This window comes from Leopardus geoffroyi, chromosome X (assembly GCF_018350155.1).
Source record: "Leopardus geoffroyi isolate Oge1 chromosome X, O.geoffroyi_Oge1_pat1.0, whole genome shotgun sequence".
Classification (NCBI taxonomy): domain Eukaryota; kingdom Metazoa; phylum Chordata; class Mammalia; order Carnivora; family Felidae; genus Leopardus; species Leopardus geoffroyi.
The window spans coordinates 110255510-110282514 of record NC_059343.1 but is presented as its reverse complement, the minus strand read 5'-3'; positions in this window follow the sequence as shown (position 1 = coordinate 110282514).

Genomic DNA, 27005 nt, shown 5'->3' with positions numbered 1-27005 from the left:
GACACCATGGACAGAATTCTCTTTTCTCAAGGAGTTTCCTTTTTCCCTCTCGGCCGCTAGGTGTTGGACATGAGATAACCCATTCTGATCTATCACACGAAAAATGGCCTTAGCTTTGGGGGCTTCCTTCTGGAAGTCCACCCTGTCTCCTCTTCTGAGTCAGACAAAGTTGTCCAGGAAAGACAAGGTTTGCTATGTCTCTTAGTGTGGACCACGATAGCAAAATACCATAAACTGGGTGGCTTATCAACAACAAAACCTTCTTTTCCCACAGCTCTGGAGGCCGAAAGTCTGAGATCAGGATGCCGGCATGGTCAGGTTCTGGGGAGGGCCCTCTTTCCATTTGATGGCTGACTTCTTGCTGTATGTTCACATGGCAAAATGTAGCTAGCTTGTTCTCTGGCCTCTTCTTACAAGGGCACTAATCCCATTCGTGAGGGCTCCATTCTCCTGACCCAATCACCTCCCAAAGGCCCCCACCTCTAGATACCATCAGAGTGGGGTTAAGATTTCAACATATGAATTTGGGGAGACTCACACGTTCAGTCCTTTATGCAAATGAAACATGTATGAGTTTTCACATAAATGTTATTAGATACTTGCATGTTTACAAGCATGCAAAAAGGAAAAAACGGGCCCTTTATTTCTTATCTATCCCATGTCTGCAGGATAGAGGTTAAAGGTAAGCAGTTAAGCATTGGTTTTTAAGGTTATGAATATAATATGATCTAATTTTGTGCAAGGTACATATTTTTCGGAACAAATTTATGGTTCGCGTTACAGAACCATTTACAGATTTACCCTTTCCCTTCTCCAAAGAGAATTTAGGTATCAGTTGCATGGATTAGAGGGGAAGGAAGCTACAAATCTGGAGGCTTTATTTAGCTTGCAAACTATTCACACTTAGAAAATTTTGCCCATTGGCTATCTGTTGAGCAAGCATCGGGTGGCCGATCGTCCTGATTGTGTAAGTTCCTTGGGTGGAACTGTGAACAGGAACACAGAGGCCAAGAATTTGAAATAGGAAATAAAAGTTGCTTCCCTTTTCCCTTGAGGAGGGTACTCTTGGACAGCAGGGCACTCTTACTGAAGTGGGGAAAAAGGAAAACCCTGCACCATCTATGCCTCAGGGCACAAGATCAGGGTTGGCTTAGAAGGAAATGGACTATTGAGTTTGCCCAGAGAGGAACCATAATGAAGAAAAAACTGGTTGGCCCAGTTCCTAAGGACGGAGAATTCTCAATAGGAGTTATAACCATGTCCAAAATGGACTATGTTTGTGGAGGAGGGGAGGCAATGGGTGGAAGGTCTGAAAGAGCCTTCACACTTGGGCAGATGATTTCCTTCTGCGAGGGGTGGAAAGAAGCACGAAGACATCACACGACAGGCTTGAGATCTCCACCGTCTCTCCCCATGTCTGAGATGCAGAAAAGCAACAGAGTGGTCTGGGGGTGGGGGGGTTGCTGTGCAGCCCACGGCTCTCCTGCCCTGTCCTAAGGAAAAGTCCCCTCTCTCTCATCTTCACTAGGGATTCCACTAAGCAAACGAACAAAAACTGGGTGTTCTGTAAAAAGCGGGGCACCTGGGTGGCGCAGTCGGTTAAGCGTCCGACTTCAGCCAGGTCACGATCTTGCAGTCTGGGAGTTCGAGCCCCGCGTCAGGCTCTGGGCTGATGGCTCAGAGCCTGGAGCCTGTTTCTGATTCTGTGTCTCCCTCTCTCTCTGCCCCTCCCCCGTTCAAGCTCTGTCTCTCTCTGTCCCAAAAATAAATAAACGTTGAAAAAAAAATTAAAAAAAAAAAAAAAGCATGACAAGACGCAGTGTATGGGGACCCCAAGTGTCATCCAGTGGGACAGTGGAATAAGACAATCCTAATCTGTCAAACGGCAAGAATGAGGCGACCTGACAGGTTTAAACATCAAAGGAATCACATCAACACCCGAAAAATCCCAAAGTAAATTTATAATACATCAATCACACCTTCACAAGTGTGCAAAGCCCTCCGAACTGCGGGAGAAAAGTATCCTCAGGACAAAGCAATTCAGCTGTTTCTCAGGGCCACGGACACTTGTGACTGGCTAGAGCCGGCATCCCCAAACTGTGAACCTGGGGCCAAATGTCACCTGCCGCCTGCTTCTGTAAATAAAATTTGATTGGAGCTCAGCCACGCCCATTTCTTTCCATATCTCCTCTGGCCGCTCTCACATGACAGACGCAGCAATACGTCTCTTCTTGCCCTTGAGAGAAAAAACTGGGCAACCCCTGTGCTAGAGAACAATGAAATGTCCTAAATGGTGAAATCCTGACAGAGTTTATAATGAGCCCAGGGTCTGAGAGAATCGAGGGGTGTGATAAAAATGACACACTGCCCAATAACACAACATGGCAAACAACACTTATTGAATACCTATTACATGGAAGTCACTGCATTAAGCCCGAGAACAGAGAAGATTCTGATCTTTTCTCTCAGGATTCTCTCAAATACTCTGTTAGTATAGTTAAAAGCTTAATTAGTTCTTCAGTATGTGTGTTCAATCACATCCTTGTAACGAATTAAAACAATAAACGTATGTAAAGTAAAAAGTGAAATTACCTACACAACTCTCACTCGCTCAAAATAACTAGTGTAATTATGTGATTTCTTCCAGATCTCCTTGTCTTATTACCATTCAAATCTAATGTCTCTCTCTCCCCATCTCTGTCTTTATGTGTCTCTGTCTCTCTGGCTGGCTGGCTGTCTCTCTCTCTCTCTCTCTCACACACACACACACACACACACACACACACATAATATTGATAACAAAAATGAAACCACAACATTCTCATTATTCGATTACCCCCCCGCCTTTTTTTAAGTTCAACAGCGTATCATGCTTTTCCCTCCAAACCTGGAATACAGTGGATGGTTACCCCTAAGCACCCAAAACGATTGCTGCCGGTGTTGTAGGTTGACAGCATAGGTTCCGGATCCATGCTGTCTGGATTTGAATCCCAGCCCCACCACTTAACTAGCTTTGTGACCTTGGGGAAGTCCGTAACCTCCCTATGCCTCAGTTTCCTGCCCTATAAATGGATCAAATAATAGCTCCCACTTCAGAGGGCTGTTGTGGGCATCAGATGAGGTGATATTTGTAAAGCGATTAGGACAGCGCCTGATGCAGAATAAGCCTTTTATGTGTTGGCTAGTATTAGCATTATCGTGACTATTGGCATTAGCATGAAGGCTAGATGTCTGAGAATGCCCATGTTTTTAATAGCTGAACACTGACTCTGAGATCAAGAATTGAAAATATTGGCAAGAAAATAAGCACAAAGTAGTGTATGTCCCATTGTGACTCATTTTTAAAACTTTTCTAAAAATATAAAATACATATCTCACAATTGTCACATAATTAAATATATAAAGAACCATCCTAAGGTTTGCTTTTGAGTTCTGAATAGAACTCCCGACAGGAGCATTCTGAAAGATCTAATCCACAAAAGGCCAAGTGAGTCACTGCTGCTCTCTCGAGCAACGCAAATGAATTATCTGATGTCCCTGGATCATTTGGGACCTACTTCATTACACTTAGTTAGGCAAGGATGACTCACCACCAGCCCCCTTCTTTCCCCACCCACCTCTCCACCCAAGACTGCTGCAGCGTGGGCCTCTTTGCATGAGATATGAGAGGCCCCCCGAAGTCTAGCTGCCTCCCTCCCAGGTCTAGGTGGGCACCTAGAATTCGCACGCTCCAAGTCTACTCTGGGTGACAGCAGCCTGTCCAGAAGACCCTGTTAAAATGCGTATATGCCACCTGGGAGGGAGGAGGGAGAGGAAACCCATTAAAAGTTAGCAATACTAGTTTATAAGATTAGCAGTCACGAAGGGCCCACGCAAGTCTTGTAAATTAAGGTAGCTGGCTTCTCTTTAAAAAAGGAAGAGGAAAAAGAATACTTTGCTCCTATTCCCATTTGAATTGCTAAATTTTGATCTTGTTGCCTTCAGGGCAGGACAAGGTTCAATCATCCTCATCAAATCTCATTAAGTTGCATAAATGCTATTCTCATTATGCCTGGTTAAATCTTGTGACTTCACTAATGTAGGTAGGATTCAATGATGCCTAACTGGGCCTAAGAAAAGTTTAACAGTTTTTGTGCCTTGAAAATGCGCTCCTGGATTTCACGTGACTTAGGAGGCCCTGAGCGGAAAGGTCAAGTCTTAAAAGAGAGGGCTATACCATAACTTAATGGGGCCCAACCAGCCGGCTGGAGCCAACCCTAACCAGCTTTTTCATGGGTTAATTCAAATGCAAGAGTGGTTTTTTTCTCAGACCCCAGAGAGGGCTTGCGTCCCTGAAACTAGCTAGAACAGGATCAAGGTGCTTGGGGTTATACGGTAAAGACTTCATGAATTTCATCGAAGAGCTAGATTTAGGCTTTGCAACCCTGAACTGCTAGGAAGGGAGTTTAAGTAAGGACCCTCAGCACCGACTAGTACAGATAAATAGATGTATCAAGGTCAGATTTCCATACACTGCACACCTGGATGGTGGCGGTGTCTTCCTATTCTCCTGTCCTCAGCTTGTTTCTTGACCGCCGCACTCATCTTCCTGAAACTGCGTCTCAAAACTTCACCATGGACCTGTGGTCTCAGAAAGTGTTTGTGATGTGTTTGCTTAAGGGTGCAGATTTCCCTGGCCCAGACTCTGCCAAGTTGCCGAATCAGAATCTCAGGGGCAAAGCAAGGGAATTCTGCCTTTTGGTGAGATTCTAAGATGATTCGAAGATGAATCGAATATGGTTAGGTAAATGCGAGAGCTACTGTCCTAAATCATAGGTCTGATCACTGCACTGCCCTCCTCAGAAAGTAGCGGGGGCCCACCACTATCTGCGGATCAAGTCCACACTCAGCTAAATGCGCGAGACTCTCCATAATCCCACCTCAACTCTTCCTAAACTCACCTCACCGCCCTATTTGAATTTGAACCTTTGCTCCAGGCTAAAGCTCTTTACTCCTCATCCCAGGCACGAGACGTCCCAAATGAATTCAAACAGGAGTTTTTGAAGTATCATTGACTCTAAAAGGCTATACGTAACATCTTACATAGGCTGATTGCCATGTTAATAGAGTCCTAATGAGCTCTAATAAGCCTGGGGTCAAAAGCAAGTAGCAACCAATTAGAGCAAGCCAGTTGAACAAGTGAGAGTTTCCACCCTGAATGTGTCTGGACAGAGCAGAGGAAGCCACCCCCAGATAGACGCAAGTTCAAGCTGGTGGTACCTCTGTGAGGCATGAAGACAAGTAGGTCGTTCATGTTCATGTCGTGCCGGAAGCTCTGCTCTCTCATTCCCTACTTGACTCCCCCTGCCCTGAAGCACTGTGCCCCACGTCGTGGCTAGGCCAGCCCCAGGCTCTGCAAGCCAGCCCGCCCTGAGTCTGGAGGCATTTGTTTAACCAGCTTCAGCTTGCTGACCCAGTGTCTGGCTTCTGGCAACTTGATTTCTTTTACTCTGGTCCATTCATTTGACGAACCTGCATTGAGCACTTTACTATGAGTTAGGCCCAGTGTAGCAGGAAGCTGGGAGGGGAGGTCAGAGAAGACTGTTATCAAGAAAATGATCTCCGGGGTCACCTGGTCTGCTCGGTCAATGGAACATGCGACTCTTCATCTCAGGGTCATGAGTTTGAGCCCCACTCTGGGCCTAGAGATTACTTTAAAAAATTAAAAAAAATAAAAATAAAAAAGATTCCCAGCTGAGTCCATTTCCCAGGCCCGAGAGTCCTTTCTGGACCTCTGTGAGTGAAACCCCGGGTAGAGCTGCCTGTCCCCAGCTGTCTTTAATCTCCAACCACCTCCTGTTCACAGAAGCTCCACAGAGGAAGGCTCTCCCGGCTCAGCTGGAGGCTACTTAGCTGGTCCTGCTCTTGGATGGAAATTTCTGAACGTTTATAACAGCTCCACTCCACTAAGGGAGAACGAGTTCTTACTCAGGTGGGAGACTTCAACGCCTCTGGCCAGATTAGGAGCTCATGATCTATACCATCCATTAAACACCTACGGCACGCCAACAGCTCTTTTTGGCCCTCCGTATATTAATAACAGTAACACCAAAAACAACTGCAACAATGGTGCAGTAGTAGCTAATATCTTTGAAAGGGTATTAAGTGTCAGATGCTCTACTAAATCCTTTATACGCATAACCTCATTTTATCTCCACAGCTACCCTGTGAGGCAGGAATAATTACTTCCCACAGTTTACAGAGGAGGAGGCTGAGGCTCAGGAGAGCTTAATTAACGTGCCCAGTACTTAGAGGCGGGAGCCCAAATCAAACCTAGTTGGAACTCCAGAGCTCGATCTCTTTGCTTTATTCATTATTTAAAACATTTCATTATGGGAAGGTTCAAACCTCTCCACAAATAGAGAGAACAGCATAATGAACCCTCCGTGTCCCTATCACTCGGCTTTAGTAATTATCAGCTCCTGGCCAATCTTGTTTAATCTATGTCCTCGCTTACTTTCCCTACAAACTGTAATATTTTGAAGCAGTTCCCCAATATCATCTGTAAATGTTTCTGTAAAAGCAATTCCCAGACATCATCTGGAGAAGAAGCTTCTTCTCATTTTTCCAAAAACACAGACAAGAACGTTTTAGTAGTTCCCCATTATACAGAGAAGTAAACTGAGGTTTGGAGAGATGTGTCCCCAGGCACACAACTACTGAATGGCAGGTCTTGGTTTCACATCCAGGTCTGTCTGCAAGCCCTTTGCCCTACCCCAAATGGAGTTCTCTTCTATAGCAGAAGCTTCCTCCAGGACAGCAGCCGGGAATAGAGGGCCTTGAGCTCCTGATACAGACAAGCCAGGAAGCCATTTCCAGCTTCTCTAAAATTTGAGTAGGATCCATGCCCAACATGGGGCTTGAACCCATGACCCTGAGATCAAGAGTCAAGTGCTCTATGGACTGAGCCAGCCAGGTGCCCCTGGCTTCTCTGAAATTTAATTAACAATGGTTTCTTTTCCAGTTACGAATAGTCACAAAGCAACTAGATTCCTTCTGGTTCTTTGGATTGTTCTGGACCCACAGATACCCAGCCCACTTTGCCTGGCCCCTTTGCCCTTGGAGAGGCAGCCTGAGATCCCCTCACCCTTGAACCCCGTATTACTAGACCCGTAAATATTCTTCTAGACCTCACAAATGGAAGCGGCCAAACTTGGACCTTGGTCTCAGGTCTTTTGACCAAGAGTTCTGCACTTTGATTTTCAGGGGCGTAATTCCCAATTCAACTCTACGGCATTAGAATATATTCCTAATGTCCAACAAAATGGTTTTGGTCTCGCATCTGAGCCGGGCCCTCTGTACCTCATAGACTGCGCTTCCTATTAAAGACTATCACTCTACACAATCTACACCTACAGCGCACTTGTGTAAGTTGAAGCGAGCATGTGCTTTCCATACTTAATGGGTAAGATGCGCCTGGAATAGCAAAATTTCTTTTGAAATAATCTGAAAGCATTTTTAAAAACTTGTTTCAGATCTACCGCCACCAGGCAAACCCATATCATATTTCCACTCCTCCTTCCACCATTTTACAGCTTTTCTTTAAGGCCCAGAGAGGGCAAGTGACTTCCCTAGGCTCACACAGGTAATTCCTGGCAGAGATGAGATTCCATCTCAGGTCTGTCTGGGTCTGGTGTGTCCAGCGATACCCTGAAGTTTTAATAAAAAAAAGAAATTTTAAGAACTTCCACGTTATTATTTTTTTTTTTTTATTGTGCTCTGTTCTATTGCCTGTTGGCGTTCAACCTAAAGCAGAATCTTTTCTGAGATTCTTACTATAATAATCACACTCCCTGGGTTCATGAGGGCTGAAGCCCTCATTAGCCGTGTGACCCAGGGTAAATGACTTCGTCTTTCCGAGCCTAGCTTCCCTCATTTCTAAAAAAAAATGAAATCATAATAGTACTTACTCCATAGATCTGTGGTAATGATTCAATGAGTTAAACATGCAAAGCATTTTAGAACAGAGTTCTGGTGCTTTGCAGTTGTGATTGGATTAATACAGGTAAACATTTCCAAAACTGAAGCAACTGATTCTTATTTTTAACTGATATGTTTTATTCATTAGGTAAATTTTTTTTTTAATTTTTTTTTTCAACGTTTATCTATTTTTGGGACAGAGAGAGACAGAGCATGAACGGGGGAGGGGCAGAGAGAGGGAGACACAGAATCTGAAACAGGCTCCAGGCTCTGAGCCATCAGCCCAGAGCCTGACGCGGGGCTCGAACTCACGGACCGCGAGATCGTGACCTGGCTGAAGTCGGATGCTTAACCGACTGCGCCACCCAGGCGCCCCTCATTAGGTAAATTTTTATGAAACACCTGCACCATTTCTCTTGGCAATGTTTTACATTCTTCCCCTGCCGCGTTCATTGTATTCTCATAAGTTACCCAGTAATTGGATTCACTGTCCTAAAAGGAAGTATTTCCATCCCTGCAGAAATGAGATTTCTATTTTTTTTTTTTTTTGGCATCATATTTTTCTTCCACTCTCTGCTCATGAGGTCCAGTGTTGTATTTGACACATAGCGGACACTTCACTGGTAATACCTGTCTAAAGTTGGCAGATACCTTTTTTTAATAGATAAGAACAATGTCTATTTATCCTCAACAATACTACGAATTACTATTCAGCAGATGCACATGATGTACTCAGCTTTGTACTCAGAATCCCTTGTCTGTTGAATATAGTACAGGAAAACCACACATCAGCCAAATGCTCTACATTTTCCACGATGATCATGATTCCTATTATACTGTTCCATTGTCAGTCCATATGTTCCAGTTTTGTATCTGAAAACTATGGTATCTTCTCTACCAGTACTGCATTTTAGTATTATCTCATGCATTTGATTGTAATCCCTGGTGTATAACCAACAAAATGGTATCTTTGTAAATAAAGCGCACTCTGTGAATGTCTTCGAGTGTCATTCCAAATTCTTTAGTCTGGCATTCACAACCTTTCATGACCTAGCCCCTGCTGATCTGCCTGTATCATCTCTCAACACTTGCCCCGCACGCTCCCTGCACCAGCCAAGAGGAGTTATTTGAGTTCTCCTGGCAGCAATCCTTTCACCGCTGGGCATTTGCACACGCTGTTCCCTTTGCCTTAGATGCTATTGCTTACCCCCCGCTCATTCTTACCTTCTCCGTTAGCACCGCATGCTCCCTACCCCGTAATGCAGCCACATAAATGCACCCTCTTCGCAGAGTTAAGCCCTATTCTTCTTTCGGACTCTGCCTCAATGTTACCACTTGCAGTGAGTCTTTCCTGAAGTCCTCCAGACTGAATTTAGTTACCTCTCTCCTGCACTCACCTCAGCCTCTGTGCCAACCCCCATTCCAGAGCTCAGCCAGGAACAGTAAATCACACTTTACCTGACTGCTTAGGATCTTGTCCTCTTTGATTTATACACACTTTCCAAAACTTGATATCAGGGCAGGCATATCTTTGGGCGGTAATGAGTTGGGCTGTCTGAGGTCATTGCTATCACTTATTCTTTTAGTTACCTAATTACCTCCCCCCGTCACTCATTTAACAAACATTTACTGAGTATCTAACCTCCTACATGCCAGGGTCTGTGCTCATACTGAATATTTAGATATGAATAAAAGAGATATGACAGCTGCTTTTGTGGAGCTTATGATCTACTACTATTGGAGACTGACATTAATCCAAGTATCTTACCAGTCAACTAGAATGCCAAACCATGCCGAGTGCCATAAAGGAAATGTATAGAGCAAAATGATAAGGAGGAAATATTTAGGGTGGAACAACAAAGGCTATTCTGGGAGGTGACATTTCAAATACAACGTGAAGGATGAGAAGTGGCAAGGTGTCGAGAGAGGGGAAGCACATGTTAGTTACTCAATACATGTTTGTTGCATGAATGAACCAGTGACTGATGAATATTTAAAATGAATTCTGCTGCAAAGGCTTTTGTCACAAAGGATCACTTGTCATGGAAAGAATCACCCCCGATCCCCACATTCTCTGTCTTGGATTTTCCTCTAAGGTAGCCTTTGACTACCAGGGGTCTAACATCAGTCCTTTTGCTGGTAGTCCTTGGGATTAGAGCACATGCTTACAGCAGGGAGTGCCCTGACGTGGCCATCCACTCAACCCACTTACCAGGCCCCAATGCACATGACACAGCACCCTGGCTGCTGGCCCCTGGCCCCTGGCCTTGGAGGCCTCCCAACCTGGCAACTTTTCTGTAAGAGCACTATTCCAGCAATAAATAACCTTTTATGTGACTACTTAGGATGTTGTTTTATCTGGTTTATATACACTTTGGAAAAATTGAGAGCAGTAGACATATCCTTGGAGGTGATAAACTGAGATGTTTGTGGTCATTTGTATACACTGTTAGATACTGGATCCTTGGTGGGAAAAATAATCTGACAACACTTTGAACCTCTCTTGCAAGGCTTATATATTGCCTTGAATTTTATCTTTTGCATGCCTGCCTTATCTCCCTTACTGAACAATAAATATATTCTTTAGGGGAAAGCATGCTTTGTAGACATTTTCTGTCTTCCATCATTGACTTGCCCATAATGGACACTCATAATGGACACTGCATGTTTAGATTAAATTTTTTCCAATGAGGAAATTTATTGGGGTTTTCTTCATTGAATTAGATTCTTGGAAAAACTTCACTAAGTTCAGGGGCAGTTTGTGGTGTCATAGGTTTTCTTTGTGTGTGGCCCATCTATACGTGCCTGTATCAGTCACGGGTTCAATCAGAGAAGCAGATCCATAAGGACGTATATCTGTCCATAAAGAGATTTCTTTGAGGGATCTGGCATTACACAATTGTGGGATGTAGTTAAGCTGTCTTTGTGCCTGATGCTGAAGCTTGAAGTCCACGGGGCAAGCAGTTCGGAAGGGAAGATGGGTGTAATAAAGTGGGGGAGGACAAGAACACTGTGGAACTTAAGAGGATGAACTGAAACCCGTATCAGTACTTGTTGCTTTGATCTTGATGTCATGAGTGTCCTGCAGAGGCTAAGACACTTTGTCACAGAGCTAAGCACACACATATCTGGTCTAGAAGTTGAAGAAGCTGAAGGAGGACACAAGGAAAATGGAGCCGTTGTAGGCCCAGCTGAACCCTCACACCAACAAAGTGAGCCAGCAGATAAGCAACAAGATGTATGAGCCGCACCACGGTTTCTGCTCCCCTTTTGCCCTCCAAAAATCCCACAAGAACCTCTCTTGTGGACCACTGTAACCAAAACATGCAAGAAAGGGAATACTAGGAAATGTAGTTCAGCCTAGGCAAGAGGACTCATTATAAAGCCAACTCAACAGCCTTGACTTAACCCTCAGTCTTTGGATCCTATAAGCTATCAAATGCTCCTTACTCCCTTACAGCAGTAAACAATGGCCTGTCTCCAACACCCCTGTTGGAGTGTGTCCGAGTTGCCTGTTTGACTAACTCAGCACCCATGTACTTTGATCCAAACATTGGTACTCCTTTAAATATAGCACATTGTCACTTCCCCCAGAGAGATATCATTTTACCAACCTAATAAGGTGATTTCCTTCCACAGTGTTTAAGCTGGTTTTAATTTATTTCTTGCTGTTATTTTTAATGAGGGCCCTTCACTGGGTTATTTTACTGATGGAGCAAAATGTGTCTGGCTATCTGCACCTTTTAATCGTTCTTTCGGGGCATATACAATATTATAGGGAAATTGTTCGAAAATCAAACATAGACTTGCTATTCAGAATAGGTGATACAGGTGATTGAAGGAAACAGTACTTTTGTGAAGAATTTCTTCTGGAAGTCCCTTCATCTGGCTTTCAAGGAATTTTTTTAAGTTTATCCATTTATTTGAGAGAGTGTGAGCAGGAAAGGGTCAGAGAGGGAGAGAGAATCCCGAGCAGGCTCCACACTGCCCACACGGCAGGGTTTGAACCCACGAAAGCATGAGATTATGACCTGAGCTGAAACCAAGAGCCAGACGCTTAACCAACTGAGCCACCCAGGTGCCCTCAGGATTTCTGATTGAATCTTTACAGCTAGTTGAGGCATATTGAGGTAGTCCTTGAAGGACATGTGTGCGGGCATGCGCGTGCACGCGCACACACACACACACACACACACACACGGAAACACAGAGGGTAAGGCTCTTTTGCATGGCCGTTCCTTTCCAATTTGGTGGCTGGCAAGAAGGAAAAGATAGGACAGGATGGTGATGGACCTTTTGCAAGGTTTCAGCAGAGATCTCGGCAAGTTGCCTACTGGCAGGGAATGTGCAATTTACAGGCATGGCCACAAGATGGTGCAGTGACTGTGCGCATGGTGCCCACTGAGCGGGGAGCAGGGAGGAGAGAACGGAGGCCCTACAAATATTCAGCTCCTTATTCTTTCACATGGGGCCTAAGCATTGGGAAGATAGCGAACGTGGAAGGGAGCCAAGGAATTTGAATGTTTTCCCAAATATTATCCACAGTGTTTGAGAATGAAGAAATCCTATTTACAGCCAGACTTGGCTCTGAAATCCTAGTGATGGGTACCGGGTATGCAGTCTGTGAATCTGTCAGCTAATGATGAGTTCTTTGCTTTGTCAGTCATACAGCAAGCTAATAAACTGTGGCGTAAATTGGCACTTGTTATAGAACAGATTCTGTTGCCATTGGACATGCTTGATGGTCTGTGGAGTACAATGGGACGTAGAAGTGTTATCCCTCTCACCATGAACTTTTCTCTTGAGGTCTGAATTATGAGATTCACTCAGTGCAAGCCACTTAAGTCTTGTACCAGGCAGTAAAATAGCAGCAGTCTGAGTTGGCTTAAGCGTCTCAATTCAAGTAAGCGCTGCTGTCTCATCTGTTTGGGGCTTAATGGAGGTAGGTGGGTTCATAGTACCATTAGAAGCTTGATTCCTGGTGGCGCAGTCGGTTAAGCGGCCGACTTCAGCTCAGGTCACGATCTCGCGGTCCGTGAGTTCGAGCCCCGCGTCGGGCTCTGGGCTGATGGCTCCGAGCCTGGAGCCTGTTTCCGATTCTGTGTCTCCCTCTCTCTCTGCCCCTCCCCCGTTCATGCTCTGTCTCTCTCTGTCCCAAAAATAAATAAACGTTGAAAAAAAAAATAAAAAAAAGATAGGATAGGAAAGTGAGGGTAAACTATCTTTAAGTGCCTTACGAAAGAATGCACAACTCAGCAGGTGACGCCTGGCTTGGCTTTAATTTATACACTGGCCAGAAAGATGAACTACATCTTTTATTGAATTAAAACGTAAAACTGAGTTTAATGATATAATTTAAAAAATTATTGGTTTTCTTCAGAAAAAAAAAAGGTATGTAAAGTTAGTTTTAAGATGCTACAAAAGAGAAAGGACAAGTGACACTCTGGAAGAAAATAGCTATCCATATGTGACAAAGGGCTAACATCTATAATGTACCTAAAACTCATATAAGCCAATAAGGAAAAGATAAACCAATAGCTAAGTGAATAAAAGTCTTTGAACAAGCAATTTACAGAAGAACTATAAATGGCCAATTAATAAATGAAAAGGTGCTCAATCTCACTGGAAATGGGGAAATGCAAATCCACACAAAACATTATGGGTTTTTTTGGCCTCTCAAATGGGGGCGGGGTGGGGAGGAGATAGTATCCGCGGTTGCGGATGGTGTTGGGAAAGACATACTGTCAAATCCTCTTGAGAGTAAATTGTGACAGCAATTCTGGATGGCAATTTGGCAACTTCTATCAAAACTTCTCAAGTGTGTCCCAAGAAATTGCACTTTTAGGATAATGGCTCCTCTACCATAGAAATACTCTCCATAAGTGCTCAAATTTGTGTATATAAAGATGCCATCACAGTATTGTTTATGCTAGAAAAGGAGGAAAACAATCTAATTCTCTACCTGTTAGGCTGGCGGTCAAGTACGCTGGCCTATCAATACTACAGGGTATGCGGAACTACATTCCCACTACCATGAATGGGACAGGACTACATGTTCTACCATGAGCCAGTTTCTAGTCTGTGTATTTCAGGAGTGTGTGGGTCTGGGGACGGTGGGGGGCGTGTGTGTAGATATACAGAAACAGATCTGGAAGGACATACCCCAACCTGACAATACTAATTAGCTAATTAGAGCTGGGGGGGATTTAGATTGGCGACGTGAAGGAACACTACCGAATTTTGCTTTATGTCCTCCTCTCTGTAGTCTTAATAATGAGCGGGTATTAACGCATTATGAAATTTAAAAATAAATTTATCTTAAAAGATATTACTCGGATTACAAAAATTATAATTTCTCTTCTCAAAGCTTCACAGGTGCCCAAATAATCCTCAGTAACAAATCAAAAAGCTAAGACCGACATGAGATGGAGCTTAACAACTGTGTGCTCCTAATACCCCTTAATTTTGTTCTTTTCAGGCCCACGGAATTCGCTTTCGTTACCAGTTTTTCCCAGCCGTCAGGAGGCCGTAGCTGTCAAATGGATGACATGAGCGATCGGGTGAGGAGCAAATGGGATGGCTGGAAAAATCACGTTGTCCTTTCCTTCAGCCTCCTTTTGTTGCCTTAACTAATTGAAGTATGTTTTCCTCTTTACCTTTTGTATCATTTCTATTTTAGGGCCTTCCAAATCACACTTATATGCAATCGTGCACTTCTTACTACTTGTCATTAGCGTTTTGTGAGCTGCTTCCATTTGGACTTTTGTAGAAGGATTTTTTTTTTTTTTTTTTTTTTTTTTTTTTTTTTTTGTAAAATGAATTCCAATTTGCTTTTCAGCCAACTCTGCCTCTTGCCCTCCCTCCTCTTCCTTCTTCCCAGGGACTGATAATGATGTAATCCATTCCTAGACCCATAGAATTGCTCCTAACTTCCCTCTTGACCACCTGGGGCTTTCTATCACGGCTTTAATTTGTTAAAAACATTTGCCTTCTTATACTGCATTTTGTTGAATGTTCTTGATCTTGGAGTATCCTATATGCTCTGGTACCATGTAGCATCCATCAAGGCTCCGTCTACATTCAACTCCTTAACTATTTACCCTCAGAGGAAAAATTGCCAGGATGAATGATACTCATTCTGGCTGATTATTTTACCTTCTGTGCCGAGTGGTTGCCTTAAACACACTTCTCAGGCATATTTAGCTATTTGTGGCCTCGTGCTTTTTTCCAACAGGCATACAGATTGCTAGCCACACATCACCATCAGATTCTGACCTGCAGTTGTATTTGTAAATGACTTTTCAGCCTTTTCCACTAGCTTCCCCGATCTGTATATCTATAAATAACTCCTCTCAGACCCTCCTCATTTATTTGCTCTCCCACCTTAACTCTCTATGACCTCCTTTTTGTCTCATCCTCAAAGATCGTATTTGTCAAAGACTAGTGTTTTGTCTTTCTCTGCCCATCTTTCATACCTTTCTAGATGCATTTTCTTTTGCTTTTGGAGGTGGAGAGTAAAAACAGCTGTCACCTATCATCTATCATGGAATTTCTTATCTCTGGGTGAAAAATCTTCATTACTGTGTCTTCCTGTCATTGACAGGCATATTTGGTCTTCTACCCACTGAAGTATCGATGAAAATATTAAGTAATGTCAGCCTCAGGTCAGTTCCTTGAGAAACCAACACAGTGTGCTTCCCTGCCTCTTGTTCTTATTGAACTATCAAAAACGAGTCTGTCGATACTATCCTCCAGTGCCAATTGTATATGGTCTGAACCATAGTTTTCAAGCTAGTTAATGAGCGGGTCACGGCCAGGCGCAGAATCAAAAACCTTTGTGAGGTCAATACATAGTATGTTGTTTGCTACCCCAGATCCATTAGGCTTGTCATCTGTTACCAGCACAAATTACATTGGGTCAGCAGGATGTTTTTCTTCATCATGTAGTGTTGACTGTTACTCATCATTCTGTGCTGTTCTTACATTCCTTTTTATTTTTATTGTGGAGCTATTTTTTTTAATGTTGTCCTCTAAGGAAAATTAGGCTTATTTTACCATTCATGCCTATGACCTCCAGGAACTCTGGCTTCCAAGAAGTTCTCAATGTGGTATAGTAGCTCTTCAAGGAATCGAGATGATTCTTTAAACACTTTAAAATAAATGTCCTAAGAGACCTTTTTTAATGTTCAGTATCAATTAAGATTGCTCAGTATCAGTCCTATGCACATGGAGATTTAGGTAGCCCATGTTGCCTTCTGTGATTGTGTGTGTGTGTGTGTGTGTGTGTGCACGTTAAAGTGTCCTTTTACTTTAGTGTCATGTTTTCAACTACCTTCCCACAAGATCAAAGAACCACACTATTTCCTCTTCCTCTCGTACAATATGTAATATTTTCCCACACATCTGTTGCTAGCAGGATCTTGCTGTTCTTTGCTTTGACAATCCCCATTTTATCTTTAAATGTAGCTGTTTCAAATCTTTTGTGGGCAGGAGAAAGGTATTAAGAAATAAATCTACTTCCTAAGTGTTCACACAGTTAATTTTGTTACAATCCACTTATGCCAAGGACTGCAATTGTTAGCTCCTGGAAATAGTACTGAGAAAGCCCCTTCTAATCCTACAATGGAGCTTGGCATCTACAGTTTAAATGACTAATCCTCAGTTACATAAACCTCATGCTTTTTCTCTATAAGTACACTAAGTTTTTTAACATAAAGATATAATAGAAGCCTGTTCTCTAGCCTTTGCTGTTCAGATTTCCCTGTCCTTTGTATTATGATTCTGTTTTCATTAATGCAAATAAAGCATAAAAATTACAGAAGTAATGTTGTGAATGCATGCATACCTTCAGCCAGTCTTTATATTTTTGTAGACAACACAAACAAAAACCAAAAAAATAACCCAGCCCCCTCCCCCCCCCCAAAAAAAAACCCATAAGTACCTCTTGCTGGAAGTTTTCTGTACTCATCTTTGCCGTCTATCAAAATTAGAGGGGAAAACATAATAATACTGTTACAACCAATAATATCTAACTGTTATTGAGGGCTTACTATGAACCAGGCTTTGCGCTAAGGTGTTTTACGCAATTAGCCCCTATCTTATACTTGGAGTAAACGGGAGTTCAGAGAAGTTAAGTGACTTGCCCAAGGTCATACAGGTAAGGAGTCACAGAGTTGGCTGGTCTTTAGCAGGATTGTAGTTAGGTAATCTAAGGATCTGAGCTTTTTTTGACACTGTATTGTCCCTGAAATCAGCACCCATATTACAATTTATGGCAAATTATGTTAAATACGGTATTTTAAATACACAGTGTCACTTCTATTATTAAAAACTATATGCCTATATTAGAAAATTCGGAAAAAATTCACACCTGAATCCCACATTTTGTTATACATTCCCTTTTGATCTTTCTTTCGTTCATAATTTTTTTTTTCAACGTTTATTTATTTTTGGGACAGAGAGAGACAGAGCATGAACGGGGGAGGGGCAGAGAGAGAGAGGGAGACACAGAATCAGAAACAGGATCCAGGCTCTGAGCCATCAGCCCAGAGCCTGACGCGGGGCTCGAACTCACGGACCGCGAGATCGTGACCTGGCTGAAGTCGGACGCTTAACCGACTGTGCCACCCAGGTGCCCCTCGTTCATAATTTTTAATGATTTGTTTCTTTGAAATGGTGTAAGAATATTGTAGATGTAATTTTTGAATACTTCAAAATTGTTATCTTTATAGCATAAACAATGTCCCTGCTGTATTAATTTTTAAAGGTTACTTGGTAATCCAATGAATGAATCAACCCAAATGAATGGGATGTACAGTTTATTTAGCCTTTTCCATATGATTTAGCATTTAGGCTATTTCTGTTTTCATTATTATAAACATAACTGTATTTAAAGTCCTTGTTCATGAAGCTCTGCTGTACTTCGAATGATTTCACAGAAATGAAATTACTGGATCAAAGAATGTGAACCTCCTTAAAGTTCTTGGTAAATGTTGTCACAGTGGATTTCCGAGCTGGTTTTACCAATCAGCAATCTCAGGGCAAGAGAAATGGGTATCAAGCAAGAAATATTTCCATAGTTGCCTGAAGGTGTGCCTGAATCTATTTGATTCTGTAGAATCTTAGATGGTTAAAGCCCAAATCTTAGATGGAGAAGTATATATTACAAAATTTCTCTGTATAGACAGAAACCCAGAAAGGTTGTGATTCACGAAAGTTCTCCATGGGAGTTAGGACAGCAGGAATTGAGACCGGAACACTCACCTTCCCAGTACACGTTTTTCTCCTCTACAATTCCATGTAATCCAATCCTAAATCCTGCCGCCATTTCTGTCTTACAAGGATCCCATGAGTATTTATGTGCTTACAAGGCTTATGGAAAGGGGAAAGCCTAAGACGCAGACATGGATTACTGATGGTGGAGTGCCTGGCCCTGGTGAGGCAGATATTTTGGACAAGGAGGTCTTCTTGGTAATGGCTGGTCACTCCATGTAGACTGCCACCACCTTTGCTAACATACGAGGTGAACTGCATTCAGAAATGGTTGAGAGAGAAGCTTAACTCTGTTCTTCTGACATCAGGCTGACATTCAGTTCTCTTCATGGGCTTACTGTGGGCATCTAAGAAATAGAAAACCATGCTGCCCTCAGAGCTCTAACAGTGGAGTGGAGTGGAGTGGAGAAAGCAAGAATTGTACTCATGACAACATTAAAGAGATGTTAGCATGTACACCATAAAGAATTGCAATTAATAATTATAAGAGAATTTTAGGGTGGGGGATGTAGAGAAAGTTCTGCATAGGAGTTGAGTACAACGAGCCCGTCACACACGGGCAAGATGGGGATGGGCTGTAATGGAGGAGGCATTCTCCCTTTAATTAAGTTAAGATGGTATGGGTGGCCTATGGTGAGGATCTACCCATGGTCAAGGAGACACTCAGGTTAGAGGGAAAGAGGACTCTAGAAACACTGGAGAACATCTGGCCCATGTGCCTCCCTGACTAGATAAAACTAACCCGGCCTTGTCCTAAGTCCTCTGCAGATATCAAATCATTTTGTCTTTATCCCAACCCTATAATCATCATCCCCATTTTGCAGATGGGGAAATTCAGACACGGGGACATTGGATAACTAGCCCGGGGTCACACAGCTAGTAAGTGCTGCTGTGGTGTTTGAACCCAAGCAGTCCGGCAACAGAGTCCGCACCCTTCCTGCCTCTACTGTGCTCCTCACATGTGGGAGAGAAAATCCAGGCCTGGAGAAGGGAAACGACCTACCTGCTTGAGGCTGTCCGGGAAGTTAATAGCAGAGTTGTAATTAATATACTTGTTAGTGAGCTTTCCCTTCTTCTCATCCTATCAGTGCCATTTGGTGGACTCGAGTAGCTAATGTGGAACCAAGGTGCTGGCAGGTCACCACCCGGCATGTACATTCTTCCTATAAAAGTGAAGGGGTTCGCCGTGCTACCCAAGGCTTCCTCATGACTCAGAAAGAACCCGAGTCATTTATCCGGGCGTGGCTGAGAGGCGTGCCCCATCCCTGGCTAGAAAGGTCACATGGCCTCATTGGTGGCACTGGCAGAATGGCCGCTTGCTGCCACCGCTCTCCTGTCCCCGTCATCTTGTAAACAGACCCTTTCCTTCCTGCCACAGCATTGTGGCAGCATGCTTCCAAACATGAAGGGGCCACAGCTTTCTATTTCTTTATGATCTCCTCCCTAGACAGCTCCCTGGTTTGAGAATCTAGAATCTTACTGAGGAATAGGGGCAAGGAAATAGAAAGAAGGACAATGGGAAGCAGTAGAGACTGTGTGAAGATTCTGGAGACAAGTGACTCTGACTTCTGAAACTTTTCCAGTAAACTCACTCACCAAATCAGGAGGTATTTCGCAGATTTAGGCCCCCTTTCCTCAGGTTTCTCCACTGGTCTGCTACCAGCTTCCCAACTGGCTTCCCTAATCCAATCTCCATCTTCTAATTCGGACCCCACTTGGGCCAAAGAGATCTTTCTCTAACACAGAACTGGGCTTGTCACCCACCCCCACCATCAGAAGCGCCTTGGGAACTGCCCGTTCCCTCAGGATGAGGCCAGAATATCTGAGCATGGCCTTCAAACCCTTGGGGGACTTGGGCCCTGCTTATTCCTCCAGCCTAGTTTCTCTTACTCCCCCGACATGTCTCTGCCACATGGAATATTCCACGGTTCCCCAAACTCAGCTTGTCTTTTTATGTCTCAAAGAGAGCCTCAGTGCAGCAGAATGAGTCTGGGCTTTGGAGGCAGCATGCCGGGGCTCCCCAGTTCCAGCTTTGCCACTTACACGACTATCTAAAGTATAAAGGCTCAGTTTGCTCATCTTGAAAATGTGCATAATGTCTACTTTACAGGGTTGTGTGGGGATTTGAAATAATATATAGAAAGCACCTACTATAGGGCCTGCAACACAGCAGATGCTCTAAAGATAGGTGTGACAATGACGCTGGCCACATCATTTTTGCCTCAGGGACACTGGGCGTGCCGTTCCCTCTACAAGGCATACCCTAACCCCTTTTCTTGGTCAGTTCTAGCCACTGTTCACAATTCAGTGTAAACATCGCTTTTTCCATGGCGTTTTCCTGGGCCCTTTCTCCCAGTCTCCTCGTTCATGGAAGCTTCTTTGTGCTTCCATACCACCCTGGGCTGACCTGAGTGACACTACATTTCCTGACAAGGTGTTAGTCATATGGTTCATCCACTAAATTTTCAAATGCCCATACTCTAGAGGCTCTGAAAACTCATCCTGAACATCATCTTTCTCTTTTTTCATTTTCAAAAAATGAATGTTTAAAAGCGCTCATATTTGAGTCCCCTCTTTTCCATGAACTGAATGTGAATATTCCTACCTCTTTACCTTCCTCTCAGTGAGCGTTCTCCCTCTACTTGGAACTGGCATTCGGCATCTCCCATACCTTATTTGATTCAATCTTCTTAAGAACTCTGCAAAAGTATGTCAGTCCTCTTTACAGATGGGGAAACTGAGGCTCAGAGGATTTAATAACTTGTCCCAAGTCATAGCTGGATGCTTTATGTGGTGCCCTGCCTGGAAAAAAGGTGCATATACATCTCTCACACCTGTGAGTGGGGCAGTGGCAGTTGGTAGGAATAGGCCATTTGGAGGCAGGACCAAGAAGCATCAGCGATCCATCCTCCAGGCAAAGGTAGGCAAATATCCTCACTGTGTGAGTTGGCCCACCTAACCCACCTCTGTTGCCTCGTTGCCTCATCTGTAAAATATGTATAATAATAGGACCACCCTCGTAGACTTCTTGAGAAAATGAATTCAGTCACTACACTTAAAATAATTATTATAGTTCCCGGCACACAGTAAGCACTCAGAGGAAGTGGGGCAATCTAATTAACAATATTATGACTGCTGATAGTTCCAACAGGAAATGATCCCATGGCAGCTTCAAGTTAAGTCAGGTAGGAGGTTTGGACACTAGGAGGGTTGTGACCTATGCAGGGGGTCAGAAGTTCTCAACGGTCACAGCAGGGAAAGAGTCCAAAAGCCAAGAAGGTGGTTGAAAATAGTGACAAGTCTTGAGATAACCTGCTTTGTCATTGCATCCTTTACAAAGAGGCCAAACCAGTCAGAGGTGAACCCCAGCCTTTGGAAGATAGTTGCAAAGCATTGGGAATGTCTTCGAAGTAAAACACATTCGCTGTGGAAAAATCAAAACCACAGAGACGCGCAAAAAAAGTGTAAAAACCAAATATATAACCCCCATTAATACTGTCATGCTTCTGTCTTTCTACATTTTTTCCCATGCATAGATATTCTTGGAACAAAATGGAAATCATGCTATAAATACAGGTTTTGTGACCTGTCTTTCTTGAATTAAAAATATACCTTGACTCTCTTTTCACGTCAGCAAGTATTCCTCCACAGTATAAACTCTTATACCTGTCATAACGTAATTCTGAGCCTATAACCGCAAAGGGTCATGATGGAAAGAACAGAGAGAGGCGCCCCAAGAACCTAGCACGTTCATGTGGGGAGCTCGTGAACAGGCTCACTCTGAAAAAGGAAATGTTCAAAACCGTGGAGGACAGGATTCCGAGCATTGCGTCTGTGTCATCTGCAAATTTGATCATTTCGTCTTTGAGATATTTTTCCTGTCATCGACTGTGGCAGCCGTGATAATATGCATTGCAGACCTCCAACCACAGAGAACATAATCGGCCAAGGGCCCCGGCTACGGTGCTCTGAGATCCTTTGTCCAGTCTGACCTCTCTCCTTCGCTTCACAGGGTCAGACTTACATCGTGATCCAAGGCTGTTCCCAGCCTCTCCGGCTCTGCACCCCCATTTTCTCTCACAGGTGTTTCCTCTAATGAAACCTTTGCACATTGGATTTCCCGTCTCGGTATCTGTTTCTTGCAGGACCTGACTGACAAACTGATTAACAGGGGAGCAGATGAGGCCTGGGGTCAGAGGCTTACCGTACGTGTGAGTAATCTTCCTGCAAGTTACCACTGAGCCATAGGACCAGGATACTGACCCGTGCCGATCCTGAAATACTCTGGGTGCTGATCCACCTGTACCTGGTCACAACTATCGGTCCAGCTAAGCTCCTGGGGCTGCCAGGAACTAAATCTACCTCTCAGATACTGACAACTAAGACTTTACAGAAAATACTTTCTCTTTTAAGTTGCAGGTGTACCGGCTCCCTTGTGGTCCCTGAAGCTAGCCGATTCTCCTCAAAGGCCAGCCTGATTGAGCAGCTACAGACCTACCCAGACGAGAAAATCAGTCCCTCCAGCTCTTTGGTCAAAGCCATTGCTTCCGATATCACCACTGCCCCTGCCAATAATTATAATAAAAGCTAACGTTCATTGACACTTAATTTGTGCCAAGCACCATGCCGAACACCAGGCATGCTTCATCATATTTGATTCTCATAACTACTTTATAAGGCAGATCTTATTTTTTTTCCACTAAAGAAGTTAAGTGTTTGCTGAAAGTCACAAAACTCACAAACGGGAAAATTTTAAATCAGGTCAATCTCATTTCAACCACTAGAATGAACATACCTGGAACACGTTCGAGAAAGTTTTTGCAGCCAGCCGTACGTGCAGGTCAGGACCTCAGGCACTAACTCACTTGACCTGATTGCTCAGTAGTGACCTTCCCTAGCCCCAAATCTCATCTGCGGTGGAAAGCAGAGCTGGATGGGGTGGACTTGGCTGAGGGGTTGGAAAGTTTGTAGCTGAGAAGGCAGCAGGTGTACTCTAAGCCCAACGAGCCAGCTGGTAGAGAAGCAGGGATTAGAGGAAAGCCTGTCCATTTCACTCTTTACATTTGGGGACACCATGCTCATGAATGATCTAATTGAGCAGTCATGGCCGCGAAAAAGTAAACAATTTATTTAGGCAGGGATTTTTCCCCCCCAAAAGACCGGAGTGATTTTACCCAGAGACAGGGTCCTCATTTGTTTCGTTAATACCACTTCATGGCATCGTGACTGCCTTAATTGCTGCCATTCCTCCCGTGGCGGATGAAGTGTCTGTTCTTTTCTGACCCGTGGGATGCACAAGAATTAGCATAATAGCGCCTCCGCCCCCGGCGGCAGCTCATCCAGCACCCGCCGAGGCTCACACGTACCATCATTTGAGTCAATTAGGTGCTTGTTAGTTCAGCGTGAGCGCCAGGGCCGTAAGGGATGGCTGTGTCGGGCGCTGGCTGCTAGGCTCCTGCCGCTCCCTTCCTCTCCGTTCCTTCAGTTCAGCAGTGTGGTCACTTAGTTTGCCATGCTTCAGCGAGTGCCTTCCTGCTGATGGCGAAATCAAAGCTGCTTTCTCCTTCTCCTTCTCCTTCTCCTCCTCCTCCCCTGCCTCCTCCTCCCCCTCCTCCTCCCCTCCGTCCTCCTTCTTCTTCATCATCACCCCTGTTTATCAAGTACCTACCATGTGGGGGTGGCATACATAACCTCAGTACTCAGAGCAGCCTCACGAGGGAGGTACAACCCCCATGTTACAGATCAGGAAATTGACTCTCAGAGCAGCGAATCATTTACCCAGGTTCATATATACCTAGTAAATGGCTAAGCTAGGGAAAAAACAACCAATGCCTATCTACAGATAGATCATGCTCTGTTCGGGATTTTAAGGCATGTAAAGATAAAATTGTGTTAGTTAATGTTATAAAAGAACATTTGGCAAATTACCAAGTCTAATAAAACCTAGGGCTAAAAGGCACATTGCTGATAAATGCCATGGTGGAGCAGAGGATGGTCAGGAGGAAGTTAAAGAGCAGCAGGTATGCCATGGAAGGCACCTGAAGAAGATGGAATTTTGACAAAGTTGGGAACGATGTGTAGGACCTGGACACACAGGGGGGAAAAGGAGTAGGTCCCAGATGGGAAGGAGAGCAGAAGCCAAGGCATGTCGCTGACAAGGGAGACCCAAGGAGAGCGGTTGGGTGGGAGCAGAGAGGCATGATACAGAGCAACGATTATCATTTTACCCTCCTTATTATTTCATGCAATTCAACTCAACAAACATTTACTTTGGGCCGATGTGTGCTAGGCACTGGCTTAGGCAGGTGGGATATTGCAAAGAGCAAAACAAATATAAATCTCTGTTTTCTTGGAGACCACATCCTATTCTAGGACCATCAAAGCATTTATCACCATGTCTATCTTGCTTATTTGTTTACTTATTTCTTCTCCGATTCCCCCACCGTCCCAAGAATGTGTGCTCCATGATCCAGGGACCACAGAGAACGATTTTAATTGCTTTTCTAACTTCCATTCTGCTGGCAACAGCTTCTGATTCACGATTCGGGGAGCAGTGCAAATATGATTTTCAGCCACACGCTTGGACTGAATACGTTGAACTCATTACCTACTCCAGGTCCAGCCGCATTAATTTGCTCCCCCTCTTGAAGTTCTTCTGATTGTTTCAGAAATGGGAGTATAACCCCGGCTTCAGCTCATCCAATTCTGGTAAACCTCAGGACGTTTGCTCTTCCATGAGTATGAAGATGTGAGGCTTGGGGCTGCTATAGCCGTTTATTGCCAGTAGGGAACCATCTGACCCTGCTCGAAGGCATCATGGAAAACCAGAAGATAAAACTGACATTGCAGAGGACAGAAAAGAGGGACAAAAAGAACTTTGGTGACATGGTTGAATTGTTAGATCAAAACCTATTTGAGACTCACTCTGCCTCTGTACCTTTCAGGTATGTGGCCAGGTTGAGTCAGATTTTCTGCCATTGGCCACGCAAAGGTTTCAGACAGAGATTTTGTCTTCTTTTTTGTATCGCCAGTGTTTTCTCTAGAACGATACCTGACATGTAGTAAGAACTCAGTATTTGTTCAGTGAGTCCTTGATGAATGAGTGAAAAACGAAGTGAAAGAGGAAGTGACCCTTTCTTTTCTTGATGCTTTTAAAAATTAATATATTTACTTTTTTAAAAATTTTGTGACATGCATTCATTTTTTTGAGAGACAGGGTGCAAGTGGGGGAGGGACAAAAAGAGAGGGGAACACAGAATCGGAAGCAGGCTCCAGGCTCCAAGCTGTCAGCACAGAGCCCGAGGAGGGACTCAAACCCACGAAACCTGAGATCATGACCTGAGCCGAAGTCAGACGCTTAATCAACTGAGCCACCCAGGCACCCCAGATTTAATTTTTATGAAGCATATCACACTTGCAGACGTTCATGCGAAACATGAGCATATTTTAAAGGATATCCTAGAGAACACCCATGCAACTTTCACCCCAGTTAAAATGGAATGATAAAATATATTTAATCCATCTAAAATAACGGAGAAAGAAATACGGAACCGGTGTATAAAAAAAAAAAAAAAAAAACAGAAGAGCTGAGACCACTGGAAAGCACAAAACAATATGGAGATAGAAATCTGAAGAGATCATTAATTATATCAAATGTAAGTGGGCTAAAAGCTCTAGCTAATAAGAAAGATGTTCAGGTTAGATTAGTAAAACGATCAACTAAATGTTGTTTATAAGAGCCACATCAGAAAGATAGAGACAGAAATGGTGAAATTAAGATATGGAATGATACGCCATGAACATGCTAACAAGAAGAAATATGGTATAGCTAGCTTAGTATCTGTTAAAATAGACTTTGAGGCACAAAGTATTTCTAAAGATGAAGAAGGTCACTTCGTAATGACGGTAAGCTTAATTCGCAAGAATAAAAAGAGAGTTGTAGATTTGTATCTCCTAACAGTGAGAACATCACAATAGGGCCAATGTTTCAGAAGCTCCCTCTGCTTCAATCACAGTCTCTCCTCACAGGGGGACCCACTGTGCTGGCTTTGTGCCAATTATTCCCTTGCTTAAGTTTCTACTAGTCCCCGTTGGGCATGAATCTCTGAAGTTTAGGGTGCCCGCCTTAAAAAAAAAACTTTACGTAAATGGAATTATACAGTATGCATTTATGAATGACATGGTTCCCTCTTTGTGTTTGTGAGACCGACCCATGTTGCTGCACGTACAGGTAGTTCATTCACTTTGACTGCCGTGCATCATTCCATTTTAAAATGTGCCGCAATTTCTTCACCCACATTATTATTCTCAGCAGCAGCATCACCGATGTCATTGCTAACAACAGTCGGGCTACTTCCAGTTTTGAGCTATTACAAACAACAATGCTAAGAACATTCCTGTGCACAGCTCCTGGGACACAGGAGCACAGGTCTCCAGGGTATATACCCAGGAGTGGAATCACTGGGACCCAGGGCTGTGTCCACGTAGGTAACTGTTTCCTTTTTATGCTGATGTACCGATTTAGGTTTCCATCAGTGCAGGAGAGTTCCCACTGGTCCGCAGACTCACCAGCAGTCAGCACTGTAAGACTACTCCCTTCTTGCCCATCTCATGCACATCTAGTAGTCTATCGTTGTAGCTTTCATTACACTTCAGTTCAAATTAATTTCTCATTTTCGTTATAACCTGTTGTTTTGCCCCCTTAACGTGTTTCTTAATTTACAAATGTATTTTCCAATTATCTTTTGGTTATTGACTTCTGGCTTTATTGCATC